The sequence below is a fragment of the Bubalus kerabau genome, chromosome X (genome assembly GCF_029407905.1).
Source record: "Bubalus kerabau isolate K-KA32 ecotype Philippines breed swamp buffalo chromosome X, PCC_UOA_SB_1v2, whole genome shotgun sequence".
Lineage (NCBI taxonomy): Eukaryota > Metazoa > Chordata > Mammalia > Artiodactyla > Bovidae > Bubalus > Bubalus kerabau.
The window spans coordinates 154917100-154944718 of NC_073647.1; the positions used below are offsets into that span (position 1 = coordinate 154917100).

The window sequence follows — 27619 nt, forward strand, 5'->3', positions numbered from 1 at the left end:
AATGCTACCCTAAAGAGTTTGAAAGCAATTCATTGGGCAGACAGATACAGTGGAATAGATGGTTGACTTATGACCAAACATTTGGGTCCCCTGTTGCACAGTATTGAGTTGCAACAGGCAGGGAACAGACTGCCAAGCCAGGGACTGTGTTTTCCCAGCTCTCTTTTCATATGACCAGTTCTCTTCCGTGGGATGTGAGCAGTAGGGGTGTGTGTTACAGGTTGAGATATCTAGGTATTAAGTATGGGATCCTCCATACTCTCTCTCTGTCCTGTCTGGTAGCTGGTGAAATCAGGTCAGATTTGAACACACAGGATGGTAGAACCTCAAGATGGATACAACCTGGATTCCTGAGTCCCCCCGTAGAGGAGAATCATTCAGCAGAGTGGGCTTTGCATGAGCAAGAAATAGACTTTTATCATGTTCTATTTTACTTTATCATGTTAAGCTTTTAGATCATTGAGATTTAGGGGTTGTTTCTTACAGCATCTGGCGTTACTCACCCAGACTAATGTAGGCATCACTGCAAGCTTTTGAGTGGAGGTATTGGAACCCTCAAAGCAGTGATGTGGGTGTTTCTGAGTTTAGCAGCCAAATGCAGGGTAAAAGGGCTTCTGTAGTGCTCTAGGTCTAAGGAGACTATGACCTGGGTGTGGCCTTGGCCATGAGAGCAGAAAGGATAGCACTGAAGTAGACAGTCCTTTGATGTTAGGCATCTTCCTTCTGGGGAGGAAACTTGTTAAACTGTGGACATTCCCACATACACAGGAAAAAATATATATCTAAATTGTTTTCCACCTTGGTATTTCAGGATTAGAGTCTGTAAAGGCCAGTTTTTCAAAAATAAATACATCAGAAGGTTTTTTTTTTTTTTAAGGATGATGATGGTGATGGTGATGAAGCTTGGCCCACCAGAGAGGTTCTATTTCTCCTTTGAGTCTGAGGATATGTGGCACCTTCCTCATCATTGTGACCGAGCCTCTGATCTAAACAAGATGGAATGCACCATTCTGCTGCTTAGTTCTTTGTGAGAGTGGGAACAGGTCCTCCTGAGGAAACATGAGGATCCTTTAGGAGTTTTCTTGAGGAAGATTTAGATGGATTTCATTTTATACCCTGTTCATCCTGGGAGTAGTTCCATGCCTGTCCCTGGAAGTGTTCTGGAGCCACATGCTTCTGAGGGAGCTCCAGCCCTTAAAATTGCTCCTTGGGGCCACATGCCATCCTGAGCCTGTCACAGCTGTGGCAGTGCTTCCAGTAGCTCGGCTCACTTGCCCTGTCAGCGCTTGGCCTGGCCTCTGCCTACCCCTCTCTGCCAGACTCCCAAGGCCAGGTCCATCCCAGGCAATGAAAACTTGGTAGGACATCCCTGACTCCATCTGCCTGTCTGGCTGGCCATTTGCCTGTTGCCTGTGGCCACACAACTAGATACCTGACCTGTAGATCCCCTGATGTTGGCTTCTCCCCTGCTTCGGTCTGTTTGTCTAGTCTCCTTGGCCTGGCCTGCCCCAACCAAGCCCAGATTTTGACATTATCTCAAGGGCAGCTGTAGCTCTTCAGTTGTGCTTCATGGTGGCCTTGGAATGCTTCCACCTCCCACCCAGTGCCCAGAGGCCCCGGGAATGTTGAGAGAGAGCTTTGACCTAGAGCTGGCTCACCTCACACCATAGCTAAGCAGTTTAGTGTAGCATACAACCAACCTCAAACCAGCGTGACTCAGATTCTTAAAGGGTCAGTTCCAACCACCTCATGTCACCCAGCAAGCATAATGGTAATTATATAAAGAACCTCTTTCTACCATTGAAGTGGGCAAAATATGCCTTCAGGAACCCACAGCAACCTATAGAATCCACTTTAGGTCTTTCAAGGGATGGGATATTCCTTTTAATATCTGTATTAATATGCTATCATTATAATTCCTTTTTTTTTTTTTTTTGCACTGAACCTAAGAATGACACAAGGACTGAAATATACTGCTACCCCTACAATGGCTAGTTGGTTAATAATAATAATGATGATGATGATGGTAAACACTAACACTGATTAAACACCTATTGTATACTAGGCTCATTTAAAAATAAATTATATACAGTCTTACAGAATCTCCATGATATCCTTACTTTATGAGGTTGATATTATTATTCTCCCATTTTATAGATTAGGCTAAATTATTTGCCCAACTTCATAAAATACAACAATTGGGTAGTCTACCTTGGAATCCAGGTCACATGGTACTAGAATTTGTGCTGAAAGCTCTAGGTTATTCTGTATGTCTATGCATGACAGACAGACTCTGTGTGGCTAGTCTCCCCCTGTTAATTCAATCTGGGAGCAATGATGGTGGGATTTTTTTTCCAATAATTAAAAAAATAATTGGGAGTTATTTATTTTGTTTAATTGCACCAAGAAGTGTTAGCTTTTCAAAGCAGAAAAATTATAATAGCTTTCTAGAATTCTAGAACATAGAATTCAACCACAATTTTACTACCCTGACATAACCACTGTTAACACTTGAATATACTATTCAGTGTTTTTATTTTCAATGTTTTCTAGTGTTATATTAGTAATGCAAGTAATTTTATAAGAAACAGAATTGAAAAGAAGGAAATAAAAGGCCCCAAGTTCTACTGTATTCTTTTTCCAAATTCTGTATGTTTTTTTTTTGGGGGGGGGTGATGTTGGATCATATTGCTTTATAATTTAGTGAAATTTTGTAAATGTTTTTCATGTAAGAGAATATTCTTCCATGACACCTCTATTACTTTCTATTTCAGTGTAACAAATTATCACATACTGAGTGGCTTATTTATTATCTCACAGTTTCCATGGGTTAAGAGTCCAAGCCTGGTTTAGCCTGAGCCTCTGCTTGGGGTCTCACAAGGTTACGTACATGGTATAGGCCAGGCTGCATGCTCATCTAGAGGCCTGATAAGGGAAGCATCCACATCCGAACTTATTCAGGCTGGGGGCAGAATTCACTCTCTTGAGGCTGTGTGTCTGAGGGCCCAGCTTCTTCCTGGCTCTTGGCTAGGGGCTGCCCTTAGGACTTAGAGGCCAACCATAGTTCCCCATCACATGGCTCTCTCCTTTGGCAGCTCATAGTATGATGGTTGTTTCTTCCAGGCCAGCAAGAGCATCTCTCAAGTGTGTCCTGGCAAGATCAGTGTTCTACCTACATCTGTATCCACATCTACATCTCTATCACTAGTGTAACTATACAACTTTGCCCTATTCTATTGGTTAGAAGTTGCAGGTCCTACCCACACTCATGGGGGTTATGCAGGGTATGAACATGAAACCACCCTAGAAATCTGTTTGCTACACACTTTGTATTTTATTCTAAATTTATTTTCAAATTTTATTTTATTTATCCTTGTTAACGATTTTATTTAGTAATTAATCAGTGAGGGAACCAGGAAGATGCTATAACCAGTTCAAAAGAAAATCCAAAAAAACAGACATTTATAGATCAAGAATATTGGCATGAATGTATGAATGGAGGCAAAACCAGCCTCTTCCCCAGTGGGGGAGGGCAGTCATTTGAACCTCTGTGGGACAGGACAGGGCAGGATTTGTGTGTATCTAAGCAAGAGGTGTTTCACATTGCTATCAGTTATAATATTTCAAGAGTTGTAAAATAGCTCCCAAGGAATCAGAGTCAGATAACATGAAAGGGTGTGCCATACTAGTTCAGTTTTTTTGATTTTTTTATCATTTATTTAACAAATCCATTATATTCAAACATTAGCATTTCCATTTTGTCATTATAAGAACTACAGTAATCACCCTTGTGTTAAATTTTTTCAAAGACATCTTTGATTATTTCCTTTGCATGACTTATGAGACTTGGCTTGGTCAAAAAGTTCACACATTTTAAAGGCAATTGCTGGGGCTGCCAAATTGTTCCCCAGAGCAATTCCCTGCAGGGGTATAAGAAGGTACAGGGGGCTATTTTAGTGAACTTAGCTGAATTCGTATTCTTCTAGTACTAGAGTAGTGCTGGGCACAGTAGAGGGCCATATGTAGATATAAAGTAAAATAAAGAAAATTGAGTTGTTTCATCCTCACAACAACCCTGTGAGGTAGCATATTAATATTATCATTTTATAGAAGAGGAAGATGAGGCTAGAAGGGTGAAGAGAAAGATGACTGAATTAAATACCCAAAGGCCCAGGTTGTACAAAAAAGATCTTCACGACCCAGATAATTACGATGGCATGATCACTCACCTAGAGCCAGACATCCTGGAATGTGAAGTCAAGTGGGCCTTAGGAAGCATCACTACAAACAAAGCTAGTGGAGGTGATGGAATTCCAGTGGAGCTATTTCAAATCCTAAAAGATGATGCTGTGAAAGTGCTGCACTCAATATGCCAGCAAGTTTGGAAAACTCAGCAGTGGCCACAGGACTGGAAAAGGTCAGTTTTCATTCCAATCCCAAAGAAAGACAATGCCAAAGAATGCTCAAACTACCACACAATTGCACTAATCTCACACACTAGTAAAGTAATGCTTAAAATTCTCTAAGCCAGGCTTCAGCAATACGTGAACCGTGAACTTCCAGATGTTCAGGCTGGTTTTAGAAAAGGCAGAGGAACCAGAGATCAAATTGCCAACATCCGCTGGATCATGGAAAAAGCAAGAGAGTTCCAGAAAAACATCTATTTCTGCTTTATTGACTATGCCAAAGCCTTTGACTGTGTGGATCACAATAAACTGGAAAATTCTGAAAGAGGTGGGAATACCAGACCACCTGACCTGCCTCTTGAGAAACCTGTATACAGGTCAGGAAGCAACAGTTAGAACTGGACATGGAGCAACAGACTGGTTCCAAATAGGAAAAGGAGTACGTCAAGGCTGTATATTGTTACCCTGCTTATTTAACTTCTATACAGAGTACATCATGAGAAACGCTGGGCTGGAGGAAGCACAAGCTGGAATCAAGATTGCTGGGAGAAATATCAATAACCTCAGATATGCAGATGACAACACCCTTATGGCAGAAAGTGAAGAACTCAAAAGCCTCTTGATGAAAGTGAAAGTGGAGAGTGAAAAAGTTGGCTTAAAGCTCAACATTCAGAAAACGAAGATCATGGCATCTGGTCCCATCACTTCATGGCAAATAGATGGGGAAACAGTGGAAACAGTGGCTGACTTTATTTTTCAGATCCAAAATCACTGCTGATGGTGACTGCAGCCATGAAATTCAAAGACGCTTACTCCTTGGAAGGAAAGTTATGACCAACCTAGACAGCAAAGACATTACTTTGCCAACAAAAATCCATCTAGTCAAGGCTATGGTTTTTCCAGTGGTCATGTATGGATGTGAGAGTTGGACTGTAAAGAAAGCTGAGTGCCAAAGAATTGATGCTTTTGAACTGTGGTGTTGGAGAAGACTCTTGAGAGTCCCTTGGACTGCAAGGAGATCTAACCAGTCCATTCTAAAGGAGATCAGTCCTGGGTGTTCATTGGAAGGACTGATGTTGAAGCTGAAACTCCAATACTTTGGCCACCTGATGTGAAGAGCTGACTCATTTGAAAAGACCCTGATGCTGGGAAATATTGAGGGCAGGAGGAGAAGGGAACGGCAGAGGATGAGATGGTTGGAGGGCATCACCGACTCAATGGACATGGGTTTGGGTGGACTCCGGGAGTTGGTGATGGACAGGGAGGCCTGGCATGCTGCAATTCATGGAGTCGCAAAGAGTCGGACACAACTGAGTGACTGAACTGAACTGAACTGAACTGAACCGGGTTGTAAGTCGGCTCCTTTGCTTACTAAGCACATGACTTTAAGCAAATGATTTATCTTGTCTGAGTTTATCCTCTGCTGTGTCAAATGGGGCCAACATCAAGGGAACTAATGCCTGGGTGAGAACTAGGAGGCTGTAGCCCAGTGATTCTTGCCCTTGGCTGCAATGTGGAATCACCTGGAGACCTTTAAAGTCCACCTCCCCCAGTTCCACCCCCTGATGCCTGGGTCCCAGCCCAGGAAATAGTGATGTCATTGGCCTGGGTTGTATTCTGAACAGCAGGTGTTTTTAAAACTCCCAGGTGATTCTACTCTGCAGCCAGGGCTGAAACCCACGACTAGAGCCACCTCCACTCTCAAGGGATTGTTTGTGTCTGCAGCCAAATAAGCAACAGTCAGCTCCTGCTCTCTGCTCCAAGCTGTCAGGAAATAGCCTGTAAGGATCAGGCCGGAATCAAACCTGTCTTAAACTTCAGAGTCAACTCAGTTGGCTAAGTTAGTTTGGAAAGCCATCAATTACCTGCTGTTTTACCCTCCGGTGTGGGTCCCTGGGCAGCAGGGCGTCAGCATCAGACGTGCTGGCAGGGCTGCTTTCCAGTGGAGCCTGCTGCTGCTGCTGTTTTTCTAGAAGCCAGAGCAGATCTTCAGCTCCCTGCTGCCTGTCAGTCACAGCTGCATGACTGAGGCCGAGGGACCAGACGCCTGGCTGCCCGCCACTGGAGCTGGGTAGCAGATTTGCTGAGGTGTCCTTGGGGCCAGGCCAGCCTTCCAACTCTCTGTGAGGGCTGGGGATGAATTTCTCTGAGCTGCCAAATGATGCTCGATATGAACGCGATCCGTCAGTGGAATGAAAGCCTTGGTCCAGTTGCTCTAGCATGACACAGCGGGCCAGCACCAGGTCCTGTCTTTCTCCTGCACCTGATAAATTGCAAGAGGTATGTGTTTCAGTGATTTCATCGAGGTCAGACACCACCAGTGATTATGGGGGAAAATGGTAGTGTGGAGAAATTTCCAGAGAAAGACAAGAGAATGAAAAACTCCTATTTAAGGGGGACACTGGGTGGACACTAGATATATTTATCTCCTTGATGACATATCTGAGCGTTACAACAACCACAGAAATGAGATGTGGTTCTCTGTAGCTTACAGGTGAGAAAACTGTGCCTTAGAGGTGAAGTGTGCTTGCGAGGTCACACAACTAGCCAGGGACCAAACTAGATCACATGTTGGCTTGTCAGCCCGCATAGCACTTGGTCTTTGTTCATGGCTTCTCAGACTGGCAAGGAGACTTTTGGATCCAAGTAGCTAGTTTTTTTTTGTTGCTTTGTTTGCTCCTCAGGATTGTCTAGGGGGCCTGTCCTTGGCCCATTGGTGAAATATCAAAGGTTGCTTTCATCATGGTCCAACTTCCGTGGTGAATTAATTGAGGTAACGTCAGCTGCTAAAACAGAGAAACCCGTTAATGTCAAGCCCTTAACAGTTGACCTTGGATTCTGGCTCACACAAAGCCCAGCTGGTGGTGTGGGGATGGAGGTTCAGCTCCACGTGGTCATGCAGGGACCCAGATTCCGTCTACCTGCATCTCTGCCCTCCTAAGGCCTTTGCTGTTGCTGGCTAGATCTTCTGTCTCTGGAAGGCAGGCAGGGGAGGGGAGCACGGGGGTTCCCAGAGGGGGTTCTGGGGCTCAGGTGAGGACAAGTAGACTACAATTCTGTCCAAATCCCGTCAGCCAGAGCTGTCACTTGTCAGTGCCTAACATTCTAGCCTGGAGAATTCCATGGGCAGAGGAGCCTGGCAGGCTACAATCCATGGGATCGCAAAGAGTCAGACAGAACTGAGTGACTAACACACACACACACACAAAGCAAGGGAGTCTGGGAAATGGATCTCGCTGTGTGCCAGTGAAGACAGGAGAGGGAGTTAGTGAGCACATGGCAGACCTGGCCATAGCCCTACATGCCCCTGGGGTCTCTTCCTCCCTGAATCCTCTCCCTGTTGACTCTCCACACCCTCTCCAGAACCCCATCTTGTGCTTCAAGTCTGCTTTTCTTTGGTTGACAAGGACCTTCTACCAAGTTTCTACCCAGGATGCATAGATCAAGGCAGGAGCCCCAAGGGTTCCTGGCCATGGCTTTTCTAAGTCTTCAGGAGGCACTGGGGCCACAGTCCATGGGCTTCTCAGCAGCTACTGGCCCGCCTTCCGCCCGCCTTCCAAGGAGGGAGCCAGTAATGGAGGTTGCCGACCCTTGGCTTAACTCTTCATTTGCCTAATGATGATGAATGTTGGCGTCTCTGAATCTGAAAGCCCTGGCTGGTTTTCCTGCAGGGTCTCCTCCTTGCCTTGTTTTCTTTTTCCTCAGCTCTGCTGGCTTCGGACCCCAGGGGGAAGATGAGTTTTGCAGTGATGGACGGTAGGGATTTTTCACACCTGCCAGTTCTGACATCCCGAGTCAGCAGGATCTGTGCTGCCAAGAAACATGATTTAGAGGCACTCCATTCAGACTAGAAATGTTCCCTTACTGCGTTCATGATCCTCTGTGGTCAAGGACGCCTCTTGACAGAATTTCCTTTGGAACAAGCAAAGGCTCCATGTGGACTGAGAATTCTTTGGTTGTCTCCCCTCCCCCGGAGAAGCGCTCCCACAGGATGAGTGATCAGGACTCAAACCTTTGTGCCATCTCCTTGTCACTTTGCAGAACCACTGGGGCTCACCCGCACAAACTTGACTGAGGAAGCTCCTTCCAATGGCTTCTAGGAGACCTATTAATATTTGAGCTGAGAAGATCTTGGCCCAGAAAGTTTGGTGAGCTTACTGTACTTTGTCAAGATTGGGGAGAAACAGGGTCGTTGGTGAGGGGAGCCAGGCCCTGGCACCGGGTAGTGGGAACAAAGGTCAGAAGCTTTAAGCAGTCAGCTCCCCCTGCTCCTCCCTGAAATCAAGCCAGTGGGAACAGCAGCCACTCCTAGTCATACTCACCTGTTGTCTTAGGATGGGTTCCCTGAAAGCAAACTCTGGCCTGAGGCTTCATGGGACAGCACTGTATTTAAAGAACAGGAGAGGAGTGGGAAGTGGAGCTGGGGAGGGGCAGGAGCCCAGCGAGGGCAAGGCAGCTGGCAAAGCCCACGGGGGCACCTGACTCAAGCCTGCAATGATGCTCTGGAGTTTGTGTCTGCATTAAGGGACAAGAAGTGTTTACATCCTATACCCATCAGTATGTCACCAACCCACTGTCTCTGGGCAGCTCATGGTTGATGATCAGAGCAACCCACCAAATGAGACACAGGTGCTGGTGGTTGGGTGGGAAAGCCCATCAGGCACCATGTGCCAAAATGGAGAATGGCTCTGAAGGGATGACTGATGCCACTGACTTTGGGCCCATGTGGTGGCTGCTTTTCCCTTGTGGAACAGCCCTTAATAGCAGCTTTGTCCTAAGAGCACAGAGTGAGTTTGGCCCAGGTCAGGGAGGTGCTTTGTGGTAGGTGTGGGGCCTCCCCAGCCCTTCTCTATATAGGACAGTGGTTGCCACTAGATAAATTGAATGCAGACCAGGGTGGTGGCCTGGCATGTGGTACTAGGCCATTAGACATTTAGAAGCATTTTCAAAGGAAACTTCAATGTAAGTCAAATTCCTTTCACTGTGGGAAAGGGACTGGAATCTCAGATCTGACACTTCACAATCAGTTTTAAGCTGAGCTGGCACTCTAGGGGTGGGAATCTGTGTGTGTGTATGTGTGTGCGCATACGCATCAGTAATCCACGTTGATGATGTCCAAGCTGGCACTCATCTCCATTCAACCCCATCTGCAGAGCCACTGGCCTTTTGGATCCAAACCCTATAGTGCCCCTCCTCAGAACTCCCATAATGCCTTGCAAGCATTTCTGTTGTTGTGTGAACCACATCATTTTACAAAGCTTTGTTTATGTGCCTGTGTTTTTTTAAATTGTGGCTGATTTACACTGTTGTGTTACTTTCTACTCTACAAAGTGATTCGGTTATACACACACACACACACATATATATATATATATATATATACATTTTTAAAAAAATATTCTTTTCCATTATGGTTTATCACAGGATAGTGAATATAGTTCCCTATGCATACAAGAAGACCTTGTTGTTTATCCATCCTCTGTATAATAGTTTGCATTTGCTAACCCCAAGTCCCCAGTCTATCCCTCCCCAACCTCCTCCTCCCTCTTGGTTGCCACAAGTCTTTTCTCTGTCTGTGATTCTGTTTGTGTTTCATAGGTAGGTAGGTTCATTTATGTCATATTTTGACATATAAGTGATATCATATTTGTCTTTCTCTGTCTGACTTACCTTATGTAGCATGATCATCTCTAGTTCCATCCATGTTCCTTCAAATGGCCTTATTCTGTTCATTTTTATGGTTGAGTAGTATTCTGTTGTATATATATATATATATATATATATATATATATGTACTACATCTTCTTTGTTCATTCATCTGTTGGTGGACATTTAGGTTTTTTCCATGTCTTGGCTGTTGTGAATAGTGCTCCTAGGAACATATGGGTGTATGTATCTTTTTGAATTATAGTTTTGTCTAGGTATATACCCAGAAGTGGGATTGCTGGATTATATGGCAACTCTTACATGTTTGTCTTAATCAGGCTGAGCTTTCTTAAGGGCAGAGCCCATGTCTTAAATTTATCCAAGCTGTAGCCCCCAACTCGATGTCTGGATGTAGGGTAGGTGCTGAGTGAACAAACTGTGAGAGAACTGAAGAGTTAACCAAGGAAAAAGCTAAGGTCATGAAGCTAGAACCCTGACTGAAAAGGAAACAAAAGGATTGTAGGAATTGGAATCAATAAATCCATGAGACAAGGATGTGGAACAATAGGAAGCCTCGCCTACTGTTTGTTGGAGAATGGTTGAATTTAGACTTTAGTGTTACCAAGTAGACCTGCCCATGTGTACACTCTACAAAGCAGCAATTCTGCTCCACAGGGTATGCCCTAGAGAAACTCTTGCACACATATACTAGGAGGTGTGTGCAAGAATGCCTTGTGGAAGCATAATAGCTCCAGACTGGGGGGAAAAAAACAAACCCGTGTCTGTCAACAACAGGCTGGATGTTGTGATAGTGTAGTACATATGATGGCATACTCTACAACAGTGAAAATGAGGAAACCACAACTATCTATACCAACGTAGATGAATCTCAAAAATTAGATGTTGCTGGGAAAAAGTAAGTTCCGGGGGAAGTCGTACAGAATGATTACATTTGCATGAAGTCCCACAAAGGGGAAATGACAAAATTGTTTAAGAAAACTGTGCAGATGATAAAATAGAAAGCAAAGCAAGAAGGAGATTAATAAACAATTAAGGGTAACTTACCTCTGGTGGGGGTGGAGACGGTAGTTCAATTATAGGTGAACATAGTGGGTGCAGGGGCCTCTGTTGGATGATAAAGTTGAGATTCTTAGGCCGTGTGATGGTACCTTGGTACATTGCTATTCTGTGGACTCTACATATGTTTCATAATTCTTTTGTACATATACATTTTATTGATACTTTTATTTTTTAAAAAAGTAAATAAAAGAGAGTTCTGAAGCATCTCTCCTCTCAAAAATTTCACACAAAAAGAAACTTCCAAATTGCAAACAGCTCCATGAAAAGCAAGGGATATTCTACAAGAGCTCTCAGCTGCTAAGAAGTCAAGCTGCTCATTTTAAGAGTTATTGGGAATTTCTCCCCTTTGAGAAGCTCAGTGTGGAAGCATGGGTGGGAGGGGAGATTGGGATAAAATAGTATTGTTTCCATGAACGCATTCACCTTACCTTTTGGTAAACCATGGCTTGGCAAATTATGGCTTGCAGGCCATATCCTGCCGGCCATCTGTTCTTATAAATAAAGCTGTATTGAAACACAGCCCTGCTCACTCATTTACACCTGGTTTGGGCTCCAAAATCACTGCAGATGGTGACTGCAGCCATGAAATTAAAAGATGCTTATTCCTTGGAAGGAAAGTTATGACCAACTTAGCATATTAAAAAGCAGAGACATCACTTTGCCAACAAAGATCCATCTAGTCGAAGCTATAGTTTTTCCAGTGGTCATGTATGGATGTGAGAGTTGGACTATAAAGAAAGCTGAGTGCCGAAAATTGATGCTTTTGAACTGTGGTGTTAGAGAAGACTCTTGAGAGTCCCTTGGACTGCAAGGAGATCCAACCAGTCCATGCTAAAGGAAATCAGTCCTGAATATTCATTGGAAGGACTGATGTTGAAGCTGAAATTCCAATACTTTGGCCACCTGATGTGAAGAGCTGACTCATTTGAAAAGACCTTGATGCTGGATGAGATGGGTGAGATGGTTGGAAGGCATCACCAACTCAATGGACATGAGTTTGAGTAAACTCCGGGAGTTGGTGATGGACAGGGAGGCCTGGCTTGCTGCAGTCCATGGGGGTCACAAAGAGTCAGACACGACTGAGTGACTGAACTGAACTGATGGCTGCTTTGACTCCATACTGAGAGTACTCAGTAGTTGCCACACAGACCATACCTGACCCACAAAGCTGAAAGTATTTACTGTTAGGCCATTTAGGAAGAAGTTTGCACACTTTGCTGGGCTTCCCTTGTGGCTCAGCTGGTAAAGAATCCGCCTGCAATGAGGGAGACCTGGGTTCCATCCCTGGGTTGGAAGATTCCCTGGAGAAGGGAACGGGCTACCCACTTCAGTATTCTGGCCTGGAGAATTCCATGGACAGTATAGTCCACGGGGTGGCAAAGAGTCGGATACGACTCAGCAACTTTCACTTGCACACCTTGCAGGCAGCGGGTCCGAGCACGCGTGCGCAGTGTGCTGGGGCGCAAGCATCACAGTGGATAGGAATCACCTGGGGGCGGGGCGGGGCCGGCGCTGCTGCAGTTCTGATAAGCTCCAGGTGGTGCTGATGAGCTGCTTCCGGGACACGCCTTCCTGGCTGTCGTTCATTCCGGAAACTTGTTGAGTGTCTGCAAGGTACAAGGCCCTGGAAACGCAGCACCTGAATTGAGGTAAGTTTTCTCTAACAGTGGAGGCAGAAACCCTCCAAAGTAACTTAATAATTCTGTATTAGCAGCCAGGACAAAATGTAGCGTGGAGGAGGGAAGCATCTTCCTGGTGTTGCTTCCTTGATGAGGTGGAATTTGAGTAGGGCTTGAAGGAGAAACCATGCACTTGAAAAACAGTTGAAGTGAAAGAAAAAGCAGGTGAGTCCATGGTCATGGGGGGCAGAACTGTTACAGCATGTTCTGAGAATGTCGAGTTCGGTTGACATTGGGTGAGCCGCTGGAACGCCCCTGCCCCCGAACCTCGTGGTAACTTCAGCAGGGTTCCTCACCTTCCCTCCACCAAGCCTTTCCTGAGAGCTACCACAGGAGGCTGGCTTCCTGTAGTTTGCCCTCTCTCGGGTGACAGAGACACTAATGAGCCCTGAAAGGTGCGAAGTCCCTGATGAAGAAGGACAAGCTAGAGGGCCCAGGCCTGAGGCTGCAGTGGGGAAGTGGGGGCTTTCAGCTCTGCCCCAGAAGCAAGGGTGAGGGGCTGGCCTGAGGGCTGCCTCCAGGCCCCAGAGAGGCAGTGCAGTCCACTTCTCCAGTTCTCCTCAGCTCTGGTGGCCTCCTGCTGTGTCAGGATAGTCACAGAATGTTAACGTTAGGAAGTAACATGGAAGATCATTTGGCTCACCCTTCTCCTGATGCACATGATAGAATTCAACACCTGCACAGAGGGTGTGCCAGAAGTTATTATTTGATCCTCATTGAGTCTGCTAGGGCCCCGCTTGATTGTTGGTGGGCAAAAAGTAAATGAAATGTCCATTCTGGTTTTAGCACCATCAGTTGTGATAATATAAATGGGCCTTGAAGGAGATGTTCAGGCTTTGATTTGATGAAAACTGTCTCTCAGGGCACTTTCCCACCTCCAGGAGAAGAGAGACTTAGGCAGGTTCCTCAGCCTCTTCTGGACATGACATAGATGTCTTTTTTTGCTGGTGCAACTTGGGTTTGGACCATTCTTTGGGTGTAGTCAAGGCCTGTGGCCCTTCCAGGATGACCAGGCATCCCTGAAGTACCTGCAGAGGCCTCTGTTCAGCCCCCTGCAAGGTGAATTTGTCCTGTCAAGGTGGGCTTGTGGTGGGCCCTCTGGCTCTAAACCTAGGTGACGTACCCTTCAGGGACTGAAGGCAGCTTGGGAAGACCAGAGACCCCTCTTCTCAATGCCATTACCTCCCAGTTGACTTTGAGGTGACTGAGGTTTGGGAATTCCCCAGTGGTTAAGACTCCACACTTTCATTGCCAAGGGTGTGGGTTCCATCCTTGGTTGTATTAGCCGTGCAGTTGTGGCCAGAAAAAAAAAGTGACTGAGGTTTGTCTTAGTTTGGAAAGGTGTGCTCAGGAGTCACTCTTATGACCGTTTCCTCACCTCAGAGTCTCCTACTTTTCACAAATTCTTGGTCTGGGAAAGGGGTGGGCTTTTGTTTCCCATCTGTCATATTTCCTTCTTCCTATCTTCATCTATGCCTTCATGGGAGACAAAGGTCTCCCCTTTTCCACCAAGAAAATACCCAGGAGTGGAGTCATTGAAGTTCATTTGCTGAGTGACTCAAGAGGAGACAAAGGATTCTGGAAAATCCTTTCTGAAGATCATCTCTTGGCATGCAAGCCCCTTGCCTGCTGCATATTTCAATTTTGATGCCAAAAGCCAAATACTACTTTCGTCTTTGTTGCCACATTCACTCTATAGGGAAATCTCGATCTCTTACCTGGCTTCACCCCATCTCCTGGGAGACAGAGGCCTTGGACTGACCAGGGCGAGGTCACGTCTTTGAGAAGGTACAGGAAAAATGTACCCTAAAATTGTGCAAAACAAATGTCCTGGTGGTCTATGCATGAGGAAGCTGAAGATCACCAAGTTTGACTGCTTTGCCCAAGGTTATTGGTGGGACCCCTGTTTCCCAGCCACTGGGAATTTTGGTTGATAACTCATAGCTGCTCTTGTCTCTGCAAGCTCTACCCCTCCCTTACTTAAATCTCTACCCCAAACCCCCACAACCTCGATCAGTCATGGACTGGCATGGGGGTAGAAAAACCTTGTGGAAATTTGACCTACTTGGTGGTGCTATTTATGATCCAGAGCTCCTCATGGGATCAGGCTGAAGCTGGTCTCCAGTAGAAACCACATCCTTAGTTAGCTTCCCTCCTCTCCTGCTCCTTCCCATCAAAATCACTTGCACAAAAATCCTCCACTCAGGTTCTACTTCTGGGGAACATGACCTAAGACCAATTTTCTCTTGCTGCCTTAAAAATGACCACAAACTTGGTGACTTGAACAAGACAATTTTGGTATCTTACAGTTCTATAGGTCAGAAGTCTGACATAAGTCTCCTGGGCTAAAATCAAGGTGTTGGCAGGGCTGCATTCTTTTCTGAAAGCTCTAGGAAGAAATCAATTTCCTCAATTTTTTTTAGCTTCTAGAGGCTACAGCATTCCTTGGCTTTTGGACCTCTTCTATCACTTTCAGCATCACATCTCTCTAATCATTCTTCCATCCTCACATATCTCTCTCTCCACAATTGGAAAAGATTTTCTACTTTTAGGGATTCATGTGATGCTATTGGGCTCACTTGGGTAACCCAGGATAATCTCCCCATCTCAAAGTCCCTTGGGTAACCTTAATCACATCTTCCAAGTTCCTTTTGCCATAATATAGCATATTCATGGGTTCCAGGGATTAGTACATAGACATCTGTTGTGTGTTGAATTATGTCTCCCCCAAAGATGTGGAAGTCCTCACCCTACCTGTGAATGTGATCTTACTTGGAGATGATCAAATTAGGATAAGGTCGTTATGGTGAGTGCTATTCTTTTATGACTGGGTCCTTACAAAAAGGGGAAATTTGGACACAGACACACGCACACACACAGGGAGAACAACCCTATGAACCCAAAATAGGAAATCACGGTAATGCATCTACCAGCCAAGAAACATCAAAGATTGCAAGAAAATATTTTCTCCCATTCAGTAGGTTGTCTTTTCATCTCGTTGATGGTTTCCTTTGCTATGCAAAAGGTTATAAGTTTAATTTGGCCCCAATTGTTTGTTTCTGCTGTTATTTCCTTTGCTTTAGGAAATGGATCAAAAAAAATATTGCTGCTATTTATGTCAGAGTGTTCAGCCTGTATTTTTCTCTAGGAGTTTGTAGTATCCCATCTAACATTTAGATTGTAAGTCCATTTTTAGTTTATTTTTGTATATGGTATTAGAAAATGTTTTGATTTCACTCTTCTGCATGAAGCTGTCCACTTTCCCCAGCACGGCTTATTGAAGAGACTGTCTTTTCTCCATTATATATTCTTGCCTCCTTTGTTGTAGATTAACTGACCACAGTGCATGGATTTATTTCTAGGCTCTATACTTCTGTTTTTCTGATGATTGTAACTTTGTAGTATTGTTTGAAAAGTCAGGGACAGGGACTGTGATTTCTTCTTTCTCAAGATAGTTTTGGTTGTTTGGGATCTTTTGTATTTCCATACATATTTTAAAATATTTAAATTAAAATATTTTAAAAATTTAAAATTATTTGTTATAGTCTATGAAAAACGTCATTGCTAGTTTGATAGGGATTGCATCGACTCTGTAGATTGCCTTGGGTAGTATAATTGTTTTGACAGTACTGATTCTTTCAAGAACGTGTATCTTTCCATCTGTATGTGTCATCTTCAATTTCTTTCATCTGTGTCTTAGTTTCCTTTGCCTCCTTTGGTAGGCTTATTCCTAGGTATTTGATTCTTTTTCATGCAATGGTAAATGGAATTACTTCTTTAATTTCTCTTTTGCTAGTTCATTGTCTGTGTATACAAATGCAATGTATTTCTGTATATTAATTTTATATCCTGCAACTGTACCAAATTCATTGATGATTTCTAGTAGTTTTCTGGTAGCGTCTTTAGGATTTTCTATGTATAGTATCATGTCATCCACAGTGACAATTTTACTTCATAGGATTCCTTTTATTTTTGCTTTAAAAATTTTTTTTAGTTGAAGTATAGTTGATTTACAATGTGTTAATTTCCACTGTATAGCAAAGTGACTTAGTTATACACATATATGCATTCTTTTTTATATTCTTTTCCACTATGATTTATCCCAGGATATTGGATATAAGTCCCTGTGATATACAGTAGGACCTTGTTGTTTATTCATTCTATATGTAATAGTTTGCATCTACTACCCGTGAACTCCTATTCCATTCCTCCCGCTCCCCTTCGGCAACAAGATATGTGTTCTCTATGTCTGTGAGTATGTTTCTGGTTCTTAGATAGGTTCATTTGTGCCATATTTTAGATTCCATATGTAAGTGATACCATGTAGTATTTATCTTTCTGACTTAATGTGATAATCTCTAGTTGCATCCATGACGTTATTTTGTTCTTTTTTATGTCTGAGTAGCATTCCATTGTGTGGAATACTATACACTATATCTTCTTTGTCCATTTGTCTGTCAGTGCATATTTAGCTTGCTTCCATGTCTTGGCAATTGTGAATAGTGCTGCTATGCACATTGGGGTGCATGTATCTTTTTGAATTATAGTTTTATCTGGATATGTGCCCAGGAGTGGGAGTGCTGGATCATATAGGAATTCTATTTTTAGCTTTTTGAGAAACCTCCAAACTGCTTCCATAGTAGCTACACTAAATTACATTCCCACCAATAGTGTAGGAGGGTTTCTCTTTCTCCACACCCTCTCCAGCATTTGTTTTATATACATACACACACATACACAATGAAATATTGGAGGAGGAAATAACCCATTCCAGTATTGCCTGGAGAATCCCATGGACAGAGGAGCCTGGTGGGCTACAGTCCATGGGGTCGCAAAGAGTCGGACATGACTGAAGCGACATAGCTCAATGAAATATTAATCAATCATAGAAGAGATGGAAATTTTGCCATCTGCAGCAACATACGTGGACTGGGAAGGCATTATGCCAAGTGCAATAAGTTAGAGAAGGACAAATACTATATGCTTTCACTTACATGTGGAATCTAAAAAATACAATGAGCTAGTGAATATAACAAAAGAGAAACAGGCTCACAGATTTAAATAACAAACTAGTGGTTATCAGTGGGGAGAGTAGGGAGGAGCATTATGGAGGTGGGGGAGTCGTGGGTATAAACTATTGGGTGTGTAGGAATGTAGCCAATATTTTGTTACAACTGTAAATGGAAAGTAACCTTTAAAATTGTATAATTTTTTTTATTAAAAAAGAAAAAGATTGGCAGAATACCATAGAGGCTAAGAGAGAGTCCTGTAACAGTTTCTTCCTCACAGTGCTAGCAACCTAATACATTTTGGGGTTGCCAATATTCTACCTGTGCTACCAGGCCCACGAATTTGGTAAACAACTAGAGGCCATCCTAGAATCAAGTGGTGTCCTATTTACAGCTCACAAGACTCTGAAAGGATATCAGGAGTAGGGGAGATGTTGCCATAAACCTTGGCCAAGAATGTGTCTGCTGTCAGAGTCTGGTCTAAGTTCCACAAGCCTAATCCTCCTGAGTGAAGAAGGAACTGAGATTTGGGACTCCATTATGGGGTTAGCATCCAAGCTGTCGGGGGTGGGGTGGGGTAGGAGAATGAAAGGTGGGAGTGAGGATTGTTATTTGAGACAAATCATTCATAGCATAGTTAAATGCTTACCCCCAAATAGATGAAGGCTGTGGCTTGTGTTTGGGGTAAATAAATGAGGCATCTGTTAATAAGTGGAAGAAATAAAGGACAATTTTTAAAGATAATTTAGTATTCTGAAATGCACTCATGGCCTCACTCTGCACAAGAACACACTTAAACCTCTTGGGCTTTGACCATGTAACCATGTCCATTTGTGGGCTAAGTAGCTTTCCTGCTCCAGCTGATCTTTTGTTCCTTTCATCTCCTGGTTTGAACTGCTCCACTCTGTCCAAACAAAAATGTAAAAAAGAAGAAAAACAAAAAGCAGAACTGAGTTATTTTACTTTTTTGCTTATGGTAGTATGAATGTGTTGAGGCTGAATGAAAACTCCCTTCTGGGGCAAGTGGTAAATGATGAATGGGAGCAGCTGTGCTAGACTGACATCTTCTGGATGGGGCGGGCTTGGTTGCCAAGACCATTCAGAAGTGCCTGTTGGTCCTTAGCCACCTTGTCCTCAACCGTGTTATGCTGTAGGCATAAAGGGGCTTTTTAAGTCCTTGGATAATCCTGGTAGGTTATTTCCAGAAGGTTTAGTTCGCACTTGGCCCCAGTGTTCAGTTTTTCCTTGACTTGATTGCATATCCCAAATTCAACCATGCACATGTCACCAAAACACGTCACATTATGAAATGAAAAACAGACCAAGATTTGAGTCTTAGTTCCATTATTTATTAGCAATGTGATCTTTGGTAGGACTGTATTTTCAAAAGATGGGATGGCTGCAACAGTATCTTCCAGCCCACATTCTCTTCCAAAACCTTGCCCTCCCCATCAGAAGATCAGAAGGTAGAGTCTAATTCCCCTCCACTTTGATCTGGGTGGACTTGTGACTATTTCCACAAATAGAATGTGGTATAAGTGATACTGCATGACTTCTGAGGTTAGATTATAGAAAGATAATGTAATTTCTGCCTAGTTCTTTTGAGACACTCATGCTTATAAGCCAGCCACCATGCTGTGAGGAAGCCCAAGCAGCCTATGGAGTGATGGCCCAAGTGGAAAGGAGTTAAGGCCCCTGACCACAGTCCTGACTGAGTTCCTAATCAATGGCTGACAACCACTTACTAACCCTGTGAAGGAGCCATCTTGAAAGTGGATCTTCCATCTCCCAGTTGAACTGACCCAGCTAATCCCACTGAGAACAGAGGCGCTCCATCCCTACTGATTCCTTCTTGATTCCTTCTTCCTTCCCTACTGATTCCATCCCTACTGATTCCTCCTTGAAGATGGTTTGAGGTCAAAAGGTAATTATTAATTTTTTAAGCCACTGAATTTTGGTATGGCTTGCTGTACAGTGATAAATAACTGCAACATTTGGGACCCAAAAAACCCTACATTTCAGAATATATTCTATACATACACAATCACTGGTATATAAGTAGATCTATAAAGATTTATTTGTGTCTAGGCTATAGGGGAAAAAAATCCTGGCAGCCAGAACACCAGTCAACAGAAAAATGGTTGCATGAATTGTGTATCCTGTTGAGAGTGTGTAGGCTGTGCAGTTCTTAAAAAGAATTAATTAGATCTCTATTAATTGCCTTAGAAGGATGTTTGTGATTTATTGTTTTTTTAAATTGTATTAAACTATAGTTGATTTACAATGTTGTGTTAGTTTCAGGTGTACAGCAGTTATATGTGTACATGTATCCACTCTTTTTTAGTCTTTTCCCATATAGGTCATTACAAAATGTTGAGTAGAGTTCCTGTGCTCTACAGTAGGTTCTTATGAGTTATCTACTTTATATATAGTGGTGTGTATATGTCAATCCCAGTCTCCCAATTTATCCATCTCCACTCAACTGCTGGTAACCATAAGTTTGTTTTCTACATCTGTGACTCTATTTCTGTTTTGTAAATAATTACCTTTTTTTTTTTAAGATTCCACATATAAGTGATATCATGATATTTGTTTTTCTCTATCTGACTTCACTCAGCATGATAATCTCTAGGTTCATCCATGTTGCTGCAAATAACATTATTTAGTTTTTTTATGGCTGAGTAATATTCCATGGTAGAAAGTGAAGAAGAACTAAAGAGCCTCTTGATGAAAGTGAAAGAGGAGAGTGAAAAAGTTGGCTTAAAGCTCAACATTCAGAAAACGAAGATCATGGCATCTGGTCCCATCACTTCATGGGAAATAGATGGGGAAATAGTGGAAACAGTGTCAGACTTTATTTTTCTGGGCTCCAGAATCACTGCAGATGGTGAGTGCAGCCATGAAATCAAAAGATGCTTACTCCTTGGAAGGAAAGTTATGACCAACCTAGACAACATATTAAAAAGCAGAGATGTTACTTTGCCAACAAAGGTCCGTCTAGTCAAGGCTATGGTTTTTCTAGTGGTCATGTATGGATGTGAGAGTTGGACTATAAAGATGGCTGAGCACCAAAGAATTGATGCTTTTGAAGTGTGGTGTTGGAGAAGACTCTTGAGAGTCCCTTGGACTGCAAGGAGATCCAACCAGTCCATCCTAAAGGAGATCAGTCCTGGGTGTTCCTTTGAAGGACTGATGTTGAAGCTGAAACTCCAATACTTTGGCCACCTGATGCGAAGAACTGACTCATTTGAAAAGACCCTGATGCTGGGAAAGATTGAAGGCAGGAGGAGAAGGGGACGACAGAGGATAAGATGGTTGGATGGCATCACCGACTCAATGGACATGGGTTTGGGTGGACTCTGGGAGTTGGTGATGGACAGGGAGGCCTGGCATGCTGGGGTTCATGGGGTCTCAGAGAGTCAGACACGACTGAACAACTGAACTGAACTGAATATTCCATAGTATTTATCTAGCACATCTTCTTCATTTGCTCTGTCAGTGGACATTTAGGTTGCTTCCATGTGTTAGCTATTGTAAATAATGCTCCAGTGAACATTGGGGTCCATGTATCTTTTTGAATTACAATTTCCTTTGGATATACGCCCAGGAGTGGTGTTGCTGGATCATATGGTGGTTCTGTTTTTAGTTTTTTTGGAAACTCCATAATATTCTCCATAATGGTTGTACTGATTTACATTCCCACCAACAGGATAGGAAGATTTCCTTTTCTTCACACCCTCTCCAGCATTTATTGTTTGTATATTTTTTTATGATGGCCATTCTGACCAGTGTGAGGTGATATCTCTTTGTACTTTTGATTTACATTTCTCTAAGTAATTAATTATATCAAGCATCTTTTTATATGCTTTCTGACCATCCATAAAGAATCTTCCTGCAGTGCAGGAGACCCAGGTTCCATCCTGGGTCGGGAAGATCCCCTGGAGAAGGTAATGGTTACCCACTCCACCACTCTTGCCTGGAGAATTCCATGAACACAGGAGCCTGGCAGGCTACAGTCCATGGGTCACAGGGTTGGACACAACTGAGCATCTGAGGACATGTCTTCTTTGGAAAAATGTCTGTTTAGGTCCTCTACCCATTTTTTGATTGGGTTGTTTGTTTTTTAATATTGAGCTGCATGAGCTATTTGTATGTTTTGAAGATTAATCCTTTGTCAGCTGTATCATTTGCAAATGTTTTCTCTCATTCTGTATGTTGTCTTTTCATTTTATTTATGATTTCTTTTGTTATGTAAAATCTTTTAAGTTTAATTAGGTCCCATTTATTTATTTTAAAAAATTTTCATTATTCTAGGAGTTGGAGCAAAAAAGATTTTGCTATGATTTATGTCAAAGAGTGGTCTGTGTTTTTTTCTAAGAGTTTTATAACATCCAGCCTTGCATTTAGGTCTTTAACCTATTTTGAGTATTTTTTTTGTATATGGTGCTAATATTCTGATTTATTCTTTTGCATGTAGCTGTTCAGTTTTTCCAGCACCACTTATTGAAGAGACTGTCTTTTCTCTGTGTATATACTTGCCTCCTTTGTTGTATATTAGTTGACCACAGGTGTGTGGTTGTATCTCTGGGCTTTCTAACCTGTTCCATTGATCTATGTTTCTGTCTTTGTGCCAGTACCATATGATTTTGATTACTGCAGCTTTGTAGTATAGTCTTAAGTCATGGAGCCTGACTCTTCCAACTCCATTTTTCTTTCTCAAGATTGCTTTGTGCTGTATTATGAAGAGAAGCCACTTGCAGATTAATTTATCATACAATTGAAGTTTTGTAAAAGTTAGTAAAAACAGTTAATGCCCTCTATACATGCGTCCATATGTTTATAGGAGTGGAGAAAGATACACATCATGTTGATAACGTTGATTACTTCAGCACAGTGGGGTGGGGCAGCCGGGGACCATGGTCATGATGGGTGATACTGAGGAGAAGAGGGTCTTAGGGTAAAAATACTTATACTACATCTTTGGATTACAGTGAACTCATATTGTCTTTGAGATAAAAGTAATGCAATAAAGGAAAAAAAGCCTACTATTACATTTAAGAAAGGAAGGAAGGGCATGGAACTTGAACTCTGACAGATCTAGTGTTGAATTCTGGATCTGCCACCTACTAAGTAACCTAGAGCCATCCAGCTGACCTCCCTGGGCTTCTGTTTCCTAGGCTATAAAGGAAGAATAACACCTACCTTACAGAGTGACTGTGAGGATGAAATGAGAACATCGTTTTCTGTGAGTAATCCCAGTGGAAACCCAGCTCTACATCTCTAATCTTGGCTGACATCCCACTTGAAGAAACACAATCTGGAAGGCACAAAAGAAATGAATACTTCAGGCTTTTGTTCTGTCTTTCTCCAGGATATGTCAAAAGGGAATTGGGGACAAGTGAAATTTTACAAAACTTCATCAAAATCCTCTGTCCTATCACTTCCCCTCTGAAACCTCCGCATAGATGATGGTGACCATGGTGATTCATTGACCCTTGCTGATGTGCTGGGAACAAGTGTTTTACATGCATTATCACATCCTAATTGTTATCCATGTAGTCCGGCTGCAGAACCATTCTTAACCATATTGTCTCTCAGTAACACACCAAAATTCACTCTTTCTCTACCTTTCATGTCCTTGTTACTGCTCTGTTTCCCCCTCACTCTTTTCTTACTCATAATTTTTCTTTGTGTCAAAATATGCCGCTGTCATTCCAGGCTAGAGGTGACCCCTGGATGTCTCTTTATGTCTGTGGACCACATGGGGCTGCTCTAGTGTGCCGAGCTGTTCTGGAGACATTCTTGGTCCTCCCAGGCTCTCCTCAGGTAAAGCATAAGGAGTCTCAGCATGGCCCTTCTCTTACCATGTTCCACTTCTGTGAGAGATGATTGTGGGTCTGGTGAACAAAATTTGGCTTCTCAGGCTGCAGTAAAGCTGCAGAAAATGACCACAAATTTTTCCCTTCCCTGTGTCCCCACTCCTGCAACATTTGTAGAACTTGTCTGATCATGTGACTTAGTTGGAGCCAGAAGATGATAGCAATCATGACATAAGAAGACACTTCAAAAGTGTCTGCACAATGGGACTTGCTTCCATCATATAACCAGAGACCAGGGTGGGGAGTGGAGAAGGCAATGGCACCCCACTCCAGTACTCTTGCCTGGAAAATCCCATGGACAGAGGAGCCAGGTGGGCTGTAGTCCATGGGGTCGCTAAGAGTCGGACACGACTGAGTGACTTCACTTTGACTTTTCACTTTCATGCATTGGAGAAGGAAATGGCAACCCACGCCAGTGTTCTTGCCTGGAGAATCCCAGGGACGGGGGAGCCTGGTGGGCTGCCATCTATGGGGTCGCACAGAGTCGGACATGACTGAAGCGAGTTAGCAGCAGCAGCAGGTTGGGGAGAATCAAGGTACCCAAACTGACAGTTGGCCAGCCCCAGCTGATCTGGCAGCTGGCTGCACCAGCCAGCCCAGTTCTCTGCCCTGCTGAATCTTCTGCAAATTGCCTTCCTGAAGAATCGTTATTGATCCACAGTCAGCTTTGTGTGAAGCATCCAGGGCATAATATGTGTGTGTGTATGCTCATTCGCCAAATCGTGCCCGACTCTTTGCGATCCCGTGGGAGCCCATAAGGCTCCTCTGTCCATGGGATTTCCCAGGGAAGAATATTGGAATGGGTTGCCATTTCCTTCTCCAGGGGATCTTCCCAACCCAGGGATCGAACCCATGTCTCCAGCACTGGCAGGCGAATTCTTTACCAGTGAGCCACCAGGGAAGCCCCAATAGGTGCTCATAATAGGTGCTCAATAAATACAACTTTATTCCTTCTCTTTCCCCTGTAATCACTCTTTCTCTTAACCTGATGAAAGCAGGGCCATTTGTGTAAAGCTACAAATTAAACCAGCTCAGGTGGACTTGTGACTTTCTGTTCCTGGTGGATATCATCTGGGCCAGCACAGGTCATGCTTCAATTGACTGGCTCTTGTCATCTGTGCCAGAGCATATTTTCCCCAAATGGCCATAATAGTTCCAGTCCCACATGTTTTCCCAGAACCTTCTCAGTCCCTCATCCAAAGGTGGGGTCTGTGTTGCTTCGCCTTGAACATCCAGTGGACCTGTCTGACAGCCTCAACTAGTAGACTACAATATTAGTTGTGACTAGCCTGTGACTTCCAAAGCTGGGTCATATAAAAGGCAACACAGCATCTGCCTGGCACATGTGTGCTTTCTCGGGTTCTCTCTCTCTCCCCCCTGCTTCCTCTGCCCTCTTCCCCTCTCCAGGCACTGTTGGCATTCTGAGCTACCATATAAGAAATCTGGGTACCCTGTGGCCATCATATTGGAGAAGCCACAGGGAGAGACTGCATAGAGATAGAGATGCCTGAGGATTCCCAGCTGCTCAGGTCCTCCCAGCCCAGGCACTAAACATTTGACTGAGTAAGTCTATAAGATGACCTAAATCCCAGTCACTCTCTAAGTACAACCTCAGGCCTAGCTTTCTGACCACCTCTTTTGAAGAGGCAACTTTTCCACAGCCATGCCATGTCTGGCATAGCCATCATGCAGTGTGCTGTTGATGTGGTTGTCCTTACCTATGCTATCCACAGTTGAGAACTCAAGGCTGGTGCTGGCCAAGTGGATAGTGAGAGTGAGAACCAGGCATGAGATGACAACATGTAGTCAGAATTCATAGAGAAAATTAGGAAGGGAATACTGGATTAGGGAAAAACCTGAAATGTGATTTTCTGGGGGGTAACTTTTAAATGAAATGCAATTCTCCACCTTTCAAATAGTCACAGCAGCAAAGACATGTTGCCCAGTGATTGGCATCCTAAAGTCCCCTAGTGTGTACCAAAGCCTATTCTAAGCACGTTCTGTGTGTGACATAATTTAAATAATAATCACAACACCACCATTTGGGAAATACTGTTATTACCTTATTTTTTAAAACTTGCCAAAGATCACTTAAGTAATAAATTGCAGAGTTAGAATTTGGACCCAACAGACTGGCTCCAGAGTCCATGATTTTAATCACCGAACTGTACTGTTTATCAATAATTGTCAAACATATGTTTACAAATTAATTTCTAAGAAAACTAACATTTTAAGGAAATGATTTATAAGCAAACATTTATCTTGGGAGATGATAATGGGGATACTGGTTTACAATGTTCAAAATGATTTCTGAATAGAAAAAATTTAATTCTGTTCACCAAATTGTGAATATAAGAATTATGAACAAATACTCCATTCTGTTAATATATACAACTAGATGTTGGATTTATGTTTCATCCACTTTTAAGTATAGGGAAAACCTCATGCACCTATTAGTAATTAACAATAAGAACTGGTATAAAATGCAAGTAAATTTAGTACTTATTAAAAACTTCTGAATAAAATTTGTGGGATAAGCATATGGAGAGTAAAAGCAATACCAATGACCTAAACTTTATTAGACATACGGCTCAAATAACAAACTTTGGTTTCAAGCCAGCATATGTGCTGTAAGGATGCTTTCCCTTCAAAATAGTTCCAGAATCTGACTCCTTCCCCTGACCGCCACTGATAATTACCTAGTCTAAGCCAGCATCTTTGCTCACCTGGAATTTGCAGTAGCCTTCCACTCTTGGCACCTTATGAGCCATCCTCCACACCCACACTGTGGCCGGGGTGATCTTTCAAAGATGGGACTCAGATGGCATCTGTCTTCTGTTAAAACCCTCCCATGGCTTTTTGCTGTTCTTTGCCGACTTCTTTGACTCCCCCTGGCCCTGTTTTCATTCTCTCTCCAGACTTCAGGCACACTGGCCTTGGTTCTCTTTCTTGAAAACACACCTTCGAGGCTGTGCTGGCAGCTTCCTCTGCCCTCAGCTCTTTTTTTTTTTTTTTAATTTTTGTACATTAAAAAAATAGAAGTATAGTTGATTTATAATGTAGTGATAATTACTACTGTGCAGCACAGTTATTCAGTTATACATTGTTATTGTTGCTCAGTCACTAAGTTGTGTCCAACTCTTTGTGACCAAATGGACTGCAGCACTCCAGACTTCCCTGTCCTTCACTATCTCCCTGAGGTTGCTCAAACTCATGTCCATGGAGTTGATGATGCCCTCCAACCATCTCATCCTTTGTTACCCCCTTCTCCTCCTTCCCTCAGTCTTTCCCAGCATCAAGGTCTTTTCCAGTAAGTCGGCTCTTTGCATCAGCTGGCCAAGCTATTGGAGCGTCAGCATCAGTCTTTCCAATGAATATTCAGGGTTGATTTCCTTTAGGGTTGACTGGTTTGAGCTCCTTGCTGTCCAAGGGACTCTCAAGAGTCTTCTCCAGCACAATTCCAAAGCATCAATTCTTTGGCACTCAGCCTTCTTTATGGTCCAACTCACATCTGTACATGACTACTGGAGAAACCATAGCTTTGACTACACAGACTTTGTCAGGAAAGTGACATCTCTGCTTTTTAATATGCGATCTAGGTTTGTCATAGCTTTTCTTCCAAGGAGCAAGCACCTTTTAATTTCATGGCTGCAGTCACCATCCATGATTTTGGAATCCCAGAAAATAATGTCTGTGATTTTGGAATCCCAGAAAATAATGTCTGTCACTGTTCCCACTTTTTCCCCATCTATTTGCCGTGAAGTGATGGGACCAGATACTGTATTCTTAGTTTTCTGAATGTTGAGTTTTAAGCCAAAGCCAGCTATTTCACTCTCCTCTTTCACCTTCATCAAGAGGCTTTTTAGTTCCTCTTTGCTTTCTGCCATTAGAGTGGTATCATCTGCATATCTGGGGTTGTT

General features: G+C 43.2%; 1 protein-coding gene and 1 long non-coding RNA gene across 2 annotated transcripts in view; one reads left to right on the forward strand and one right to left on the reverse strand.

Moving 5' to 3' along the window:
* Nucleotides 1-6690: 6690 nt before the first annotated feature.
* LOC129639181 (uncharacterized) lies at nt 6691-12578 on the reverse strand. The gene is made up of 3 exons (XR_008708253.1): nt 12315-12578; nt 11118-11177; nt 6691-7192 (listed from the first exon to the last, which is right to left on the reverse strand). It is a non-coding gene; the product is annotated as an uncharacterized LOC129639181 (long non-coding RNA).
* An 89-nt stretch (nt 12579-12667) lies between these two features.
* Nucleotides 12668-27619, forward strand: part of NHS (NHS actin remodeling regulator) — a 505180-nt gene continuing 490228 nt past the window's right edge. The window contains exons 1-3 of the mRNA XM_055564127.1: nt 12668-12781; nt 22998-23065; nt 23539-23646. The gene's annotated coding sequence lies outside the window, so the exon portion shown is untranslated. The remainder of the gene's footprint in view (nt 12782-22997; nt 23066-23538; nt 23647-27619) is intronic.